Source organism: Brassica oleracea, chromosome C2 (assembly GCF_000695525.1).
Source record: "Brassica oleracea var. oleracea cultivar TO1000 chromosome C2, BOL, whole genome shotgun sequence".
In the NCBI taxonomy this organism is placed as follows: Eukaryota; Viridiplantae; Streptophyta; class Magnoliopsida; order Brassicales; family Brassicaceae; genus Brassica; species Brassica oleracea.
Window position 1 is genome coordinate 18,122,022 of NC_027749.1, and position 7,792 is coordinate 18,129,813.

The 7,792-nt window shown below is 31.3% G+C and overlaps 2 long non-coding RNA genes across 6 annotated transcripts; both read left to right on the forward strand.

Annotated features, from left to right (window-relative positions):
• Nucleotides 1–2,794: 2,794 nt before the first annotated feature.
• LOC106323030 lies at nt 2,795–5,701 on the forward strand. Of its 2 annotated transcripts, XR_001266624.1 has the most exons (5): nt 2,795–3,184; nt 3,321–4,934; nt 5,016–5,419; nt 5,504–5,564; nt 5,644–5,701. It is a non-coding gene; the product is annotated as an uncharacterized LOC106323030 (long non-coding RNA). The 2 variants fall into 2 exon arrangements; XR_001266623.1 differs by having other exon boundaries at nt 2,795–4,934.
• Nucleotides 5,702–5,782: 81 nt separating this feature from the next.
• LOC106323029 lies at nt 5,783–7,497 on the forward strand. 4 transcript variants are annotated; one of them, XR_001266621.1, is made up of 6 exons: nt 5,783–5,862; nt 5,932–6,106; nt 6,182–6,237; nt 6,585–6,662; nt 6,784–6,874; nt 7,163–7,497. It is a non-coding gene; the product is annotated as an uncharacterized LOC106323029 (long non-coding RNA). The 4 variants fall into 4 exon arrangements; XR_001266619.1 differs by having other exon boundaries at nt 5,936–6,106; XR_001266620.1 differs by having other exon boundaries at nt 5,961–6,106; nt 7,163–7,377.
• The last annotated feature ends 295 nt before the right edge of the window (nt 7,498–7,792 follow it).

Below are 7,792 nucleotides of genomic sequence, written 5' to 3' on the forward strand. Positions count from 1 at the left end.
TTTTAAATTTTAAATTATTTTAATTATATCTAAAATAAAAAGGTAAATATATAACCAATTAATATCATTTGCCAAATAGTCTAAATGATATTACAAATAATGGTATATGGTAACTACTTGTCAAAATTATAGAAAAATTAATAATGGTTGATTAAATTTTTTTAATTTACATATTATATAAAATAATGAATAGAATACAATTTATAGAAACGACATTATGATTTCATTTTTTTTGTATACAAAGTTAAGTGAGTTGATAGATAAGATATGTGATGATCACAAATTTTATCCTCGAATATATTAATTGAGAAGTCATTTAAATAATTTTTTATTACATGTCAACTATTGGTGACGTCTTGAAAAATTGTTATAATTATATTGCTCGATGATTTTTAATTTTACTTATTTTAATTAGATTTAAAATAAAAAGTAATTTTATTTATCTTACGTGTTAATTTTTATTTATTTCAAATTTTATAAATAATTATAGTATTTTAAAATCATGTGAAAATATATTACACATTTATTCGCTATATATTATTTGAAAATCATTATATCATTTCAGCTATGACACATGACATCAATAGAATGCTTTTAAAAGTTCATAGAAAATATGTTAGTCTATATAAATATATATTATACTTCTCATTTAATTAATTATAAAATTAATTAAAAGTGTACAATTAATATTTTTTTTTCCTTAAATAAAAACTAATCATATATAAGCCAGAAATAAAAAAAATTAAACAAATCTTAATTATAGATAATTTGATGTAATCATAATATATAATTTAAACCCTTCTTCTTATGTGTCAATCATTGGCGAAGTTTGAAAAAATATTATAATTTGACTGGTCGATGATTTTAAAATTTTATTTATTTTAGTTAGAACTAAATTAAAAGGTAACTCTATAACCAATTAATATAACTTGCCAAATAATTTAAGGGGTTCTTTCAAAAATGACTCAAAATTTCAAGTCAAGCACAAAAATAACTTATGTTTTTTTTTTAAACTTTGTTTTGTCCTATTCACCCTAGAAGTTCTAAGTATTCACGAAATTGCCTTTACTTTTTTTCTCGAAAATGAGGCTTTTACCTTATCATCCTCTTCTCCACCAATTATTTACAACTTTACCGTTGACATCAATACCCCAACCACCATGAACTACCAAATTGAGAGTGTTAATGCCATAAAGTTTCGATTTTTTCTCATCCTTTCTCATTTTTTATCCACACAAACCACATATCTTACACTTTCTCTGAAAATTCATCAAAAAACTAAAGATTTTGATCACAAATTATGTAAGGTTCATAAGCTCACGATTCTTGGTGATTAACGAGTAGGTAGCTGTTGTGGTGAAGTTTTGGGGGATTGGAGAAATCACGCAAGTCATCTCACGAGTTCAAGGTATGAAATCGCGAACTACATTTTATTTTTCAGATCTGTTCGACGAAAAAAACTTCTAAAGAGAAGACTTCTGGTCAATGCATAGGTTAGTTTTGCAATTGACCTTTTGTGTGTTTTAATAGAAGACTTCCGTAGAAGTCTTCTAACTTTCATTTGTAAACAAAAAATTTCGAAATTCCCAAAGAAGACTTCTAAAGAAGTCTTTTCGGATAAACATGTTAGTTTTAAATTTGACCGAAGTTGGTCAGAAATTTGACTTTTTGTAGCCCGAAGAAAACTTCTACAGAAGTCTTCTGAAAGTCTTCCCTAAGTCTTCTCAATGTCGGAAGATGTCTGCGTGAATTACTTTTGCAATTGAAAAATAATAGTAAAACATTTAATATCAATGAGAAGACTTCTAAACCTTAGGTTTTGGTCAAACATTTGCCCGCGAGAGATGACTTGTAGATAAGATTACTGATTGTAAACAAATATAGTAAAAATTAGGCATAAATAAAACGAATTTTAAATTTATTAAATCAGATAACTCATTGATATAGTTATCTAAAAATAAAAATCTATTTTAAAAATATAAAGATAATTCCTATATATTTTGTGTTGTTATCTGTAAAGAATAGCTTTTAATATATTTTAAAAATAAAAAGATCATTTTATATTTTTCTTGTTGTTATAAAAATAACATATTTTAGTAATAATAAGCTGAACATTAAAACAGTACATATAATTACATATTAATCAAGTAAAAATGTTACTTTTAAATAGTTGAAAACAGAACATTAAGTAATTTCAAAACTTTATTTATCAATAATGGATATAGTATGAAAAGAAAATTTTAAATATTTATAACACATATAAGTTTTCAAAACATTTAACCTAACAACAAACATATATATAATTTTGATGAATAACTTTGTAATATATAAATAATTTGATATTCGGTTTAAAATTTTGGGAACATAAACAATAACTAATCATGATAATTTTTTATTAGTAATGCATGTTCAAATAAGTAACTTAAAATGAATAAGCTCGCATGAACGGGAAAAAACATCTAGTTTGTACTGAGATGTATTGCAAATATATTATTATATGGTGGTATATATATATATATATATATATATCTTATTTTATTTGCGTAAAAAGAGAGAATATACGTAAAATAAGAGTGATCATTATTGTTCTCTTTATTTTATGATCTTACACAAGCAAACATATCTTTACTATACTAAAAGGGATATATGAGCTCCTCTAAACTATGCCACGTCCTTTAAAAAATTTAACCAATCAGAGAACATTCTTTTGCCATGTCATATAAACTTTTTATGACTAGATTTCGAGGGGGGCATTTCTGTGGGCTAATAAAATTCTTCACTGGCCCATCTAAAAAACACATTTCCAAAGGTGAATTTTTTTATCCCTTTCCAACCGTGCTCTTCCTAGACCTTAATAATGGTGATGATCGATCCTAATTCTGTCGCTTGCACTCCCTGCAAACCACCGTTTCTTCTCTGAATTAATCACGAGCGTGGCTGGATCATTTACTTATGTTCTTGATCCATTCTTATGATTCGTTTCACCTCCTACCGTACCATTTCCTAATTCAGTTTAACCCATAAATCCTAAATTGCCTAATTCATAAAGTCTCGATTCACTCCTCCATCTTTGTCTTCTTCATTGTTTCCTTCCGTTTTCTATACATTTTGAAAACCCAATTCATAGGCGCCCATTTCAGAGAGCCTCTTTGTCCTCTTCTTCGTCTATGCGTAAATTCATCAGGTAAATGTTATTTTTTATTTTGTTTATCAATTTGGAAAATATGTTTATTGTGAGAGAAAATTCGAAAATTCTGTCGTGGATCATTTGGATTCGATGACCGGTCGAAGATTTTTTTTTCCAGCAATCGTAATGTCAGGTAAATGTTATTTTTTATTTTGTTTATCAATTTGGAAAATATGTTTATTGTGAGAGAAAATTCGAAAATTCTGTCGTGGATCATTTGGATTCGATGACCGGTCGAAGATTTTTTTTTCCAGCAATCGTAATGTCAGGTAAATGTTATTTTTTATTTTGTTTATCAATTTGGAAAATATGTTTATTGTGAGAGAAAATTCGAAAATTCTGTCGTGGATCATTTGGATTCGATGACCGGTCGAAGATTTTTTTTTCCAGCAATCGTAATGTCAGGTAAATGTTATTTTTTATTTTGTTTATCAATTTGGAAAATATGTTTATTGTGAGAGAAAATTCGAAAATTCTGTCGTGGATCATTTGGATTCGATGACCGGTCGAAGATTTTTTTTTCCAGCAATCGTAATGTCAGGTAAATGTTATTTTTTATTTTGTTTATCAATTTGGAAAATATGTTTATTGTGAGAGAAAATTCGAAAATTCTGTCGTGGATCATTTGGATTCGATGACCGGTCGAAGATTTTTTTTTCCAGCAATCGTAATGTCAGGTAAATGTTATTTTTTATTTTGTTTATCAATTTGGAAAATATGTTTATTGTGAGAGAAAATTCGAAAATTCTGTCGTGGATCATTTGGATTCGATGACCGGTCGAAGATTTTTTTTTCCAGCAATCGTAATGTCAGGTAAATGTTATTTTTTATTTTGTTTATCAATTTGGAAAATATGTTTATTGTGAGAGAAAATTCGAAAATTCTGTCGTGGATCATTTGGATTCGATGACCGGTCGAAGATTTTTTTTTCCAGCAATCGTAATGTCAGGTAAATGTTATTTTTTATTTTGTTTATCAATTTGGAAAATATGTTTATTGTGAGAGAAAATTCGAAAATTCTGTCGTGGATCATTTGGATTCGATGACCGGTCGAAGATTTTTTTTTCCAGCAATCGTAATGTCAGGTAAATGTTATTTTTTATTTTGTTTATCAATTTGGAAAATATGTTTATTGTGAGAGAAAATTCGAAAATTCTGTCGTGGATCATTTGGATTCGATGACCGGTCGAAGATTTTTTTTTCCAGCAATCGTAATGTCAGGTAAATGTTATTTTTTATTTTGTTTATCAATTTGGAAAATATGTTTATTGTGAGAGAAAATTCGAAAATTCTGTCGTGGATCATTTGGATTCGATGACCGGTCGAAGATTTTTTTTTCCAGCAATCGTAATGTCAGGTAAATGTTATTTTTTATTTTGTTTATCAATTTGGAAAATATGTTTATTGTGAGAGAAAATTCGAAAATTCTGTCGTGGATCATTTGGATTCGATGACCGGTCGAAGATTTTTTTTTCCAGCAATCGTAATGTTAGTGTTGTGATGATTAAAGGAACATGTTGGTATCTTTCTCTTTTTGCATCTCAAGAATCGAAGAAGACAAATATTTATATATATATATGTAACTGGCCATAACTCTGGTATGTAGATTTGGACCAACGTGTTTCATATTTTAGAAGCATAATTATTTTGTCTCTTCTGCTCATGCGATCAGCTAGATATATTGAAAAAGGCGGATGGTGAAGAAATTCAGCCCTTCGTTTGCGATAACGGGACCGGAATGGTCAAGGTAACAAAAACAATATTTAAATGTTTTACCATATGTCATTAAGTTGAAAGTGAATCAGTTAAACTTCCAACTTGTGTGTAGGCCGGTTTTGCTGGTGATGATGCTCCAAGAGCTGTATTCCCAAGTATTGTTGGCCGTCCACGTCACACGAGAGTGATGGTTGGAATGGGACAAAAGGATGCTTACGTTGGAGACGAAGCTCAGTCCAAACGTGGTATCTTAACTCTCAAATATCCAATCGAGCATGGTAACTGAGATGACATGGAGAAGATTTGGCATCACACTTTCTACAACGAGCTCCGTGTCGCTCCTGAAGAACACCCGGTTCTGCTTACCGAAGCCCCGCTCAATCCAAAGGCAATTCGTGAGAAGATGACTCAGAACATGTTCGAGACGTTCAATGCTCCTGCCAGACGGTCAAGTGATAACCATTGGGACAGAGCGTTTCCGGTGCCCTGAAGTCCTATTCCAGCCATCGATTCCAAGTAAGTTTTAAGTAGTTCTACAAATTCTCGAAAGCAAATCCCTCAGAGAAAGTTATCCTAATCTTTTAGAATTGTACACTGTAGACTCTGAGCCATGACATTCAGCAAGAATACAGAGAAGTTGTAGAGAGGCGTGTGTTTACAGGTTTTGAATAGGGAATCTGTCTAACGTCTCAACTATTCCCAGTAATGATGACTGATATATACTTTTTTGATATTTTTAGGTGTTTTGTTACTTCTTGGCAATGGTAGTTACTCTCAACTAGCAGATGAAAAGGCAAGGACTTAAATCTCTGCCTCCCTCAGTTTAAATCTATTAATTTTGTATTAGTATTGAGTCCATCATGACCCTTTCATGTGTGTAGACGGTGGATAGATTGATTGAAACTGGAGACAGTGAGCATATTTTTCAGAAAGCAATCATGGAGCAAGTAAGAGGGCAGGTTGGTATTTAGGTTTCGACAATAGCATGACTACCTGTGCAACGAAACAATTATTACGTGTGCTTGAAGTTAGGTTTTTCTGCTTCCGTGCGTGCAAGTAATAAATATTGGATACTGGCTGAGATTCAGGAGCGGCATGGCGCTTTCAGAGGCTTAGAGAACAAACTCCTCTACATTGTAGCTTAAAATGCTGAATCTGAAAGTGTCAAACAAGATGCTGAATTAGAAAATGCATTTGAAATCAGTATGAGGTTCTTCCCATTCCATTTTTTTCTCCGGGGCACAACATCTGTATTAAAGCTTTCTAATGTGTGTTCAGTCCAGGTGCTTGCTAAGATTCAGAAGAGGTGGAAGAGTCTCAAAGCGAGTCGAAAGGTAACTCTGTCTACATATGTGCTGTTAGAAAACCTTGAACCGTTTGCATGGAATGATATTGTTGAATGAACATTAGTATCGAAAGAGTTTATTTGCGCATCTATGTATTAGTCGTTCCCAGGAACTAACATTTTATATCGAGCCAATCGCTTGCCAAAGTTTTGCTACCAACTTTACAGAATTAGCCATTCAAATAGGACATAAACAAGTGATGATTTTTGTTTCTGGAAGGAATGGTCTATGAGCATCATGAAAAGTCCATGCTACGTTTAGGACAAACATTTACGTTGTTGAATTTAAGTTTGATCTGCAAAACTTCAATTAATTATTTGTTTACCTGGTAACAGCCCACGTTGAGCAGCACTGCAACCACATCAACTACTACTGTGGCGCTGAAACGATGTAGTCTGACCCCAACCGGAATAGTGAGCCAACCTTTTCGACCTTAAAATTTACAAGTGGAGAAATTGGGACCATTGAGTTCTCTATGTCATTGAGCTCAATATATAGCAAGCTTGATGTAAACGTACTGTACTTTTCTTGCAGTAGATGTAGAGGAGACTCACTTATATCGACTAGAGAGAAGACAAGGGTAGCCACATTAGAGGACATACCATCTCACTAGCACCCCTAAGAGGTAAATGTGTCCTTCCATATCTGTAGATTTCTGGCTCCAAACCCCTACTACGTGACTACCACTCTTTATATTCACCAATAAAGTCTCTTACAATACTACCAAGAAAAAAGCTTGCTTTACCGTTTTCTTTTCGGACTCAATCACTACGGTTCTCACATAATTGTAACTATCATTCTATAGTAACACCTTTTCTAACACTAATAAAGGCTTCAGACAAAAAATGCATGAATATCATTATTACCAGAAGTAACTACTTTTTTTTAACATAGAAGTAACTACTTCTACCAGGTCAAGAAATCTGAAATCCATCAATAGACCAAAGAGAACAAGAGATGAGTGGGAAACAAAGAGTAGAGAAGTCTGAAGTTGCAGATGGTGGAGAAAAGAATGATGAAAAGGAAATATTCAAGTGGACTTACTCATAAGTAGAAAGTAGAAATACGTCCCCTTTTGTGATCTTCGTATGACTCTAGAGGTCAAAGGTCCTATCGAAGTAGCGGAAACTGACAAGGATAATGTTGAGATCTGAGTTGAGGTTGGTCTCATCTTCTACATATCTCTGTGTTTTATGATGTTCTCATGTATCTTACGCCTTCTTACATATATGTAATACGTTTTTTTAATTGATTTTTTTATTAAATAATATTCTTATTCTCTACTCTTTTAAAAATATAATAGTCTTTTTTTGGTCAAAGACTATTATATTTTTAAAAGAGTGGAGAGGAAAAATATAATAGTCTAAAATTTAATTAACAGTTTAAAATTTAAATTCAATTTATTAAAATTCATCTGTTTTTATATTCTTTTGTAAGATTACTAAAAACATTAATAAAATGGAGTATATTGTTTTACTAGGAAAATATATTTTCTTGCTACATTAATTCGACGGTATGATGTTATTAGTTGAGTTTACTGCTA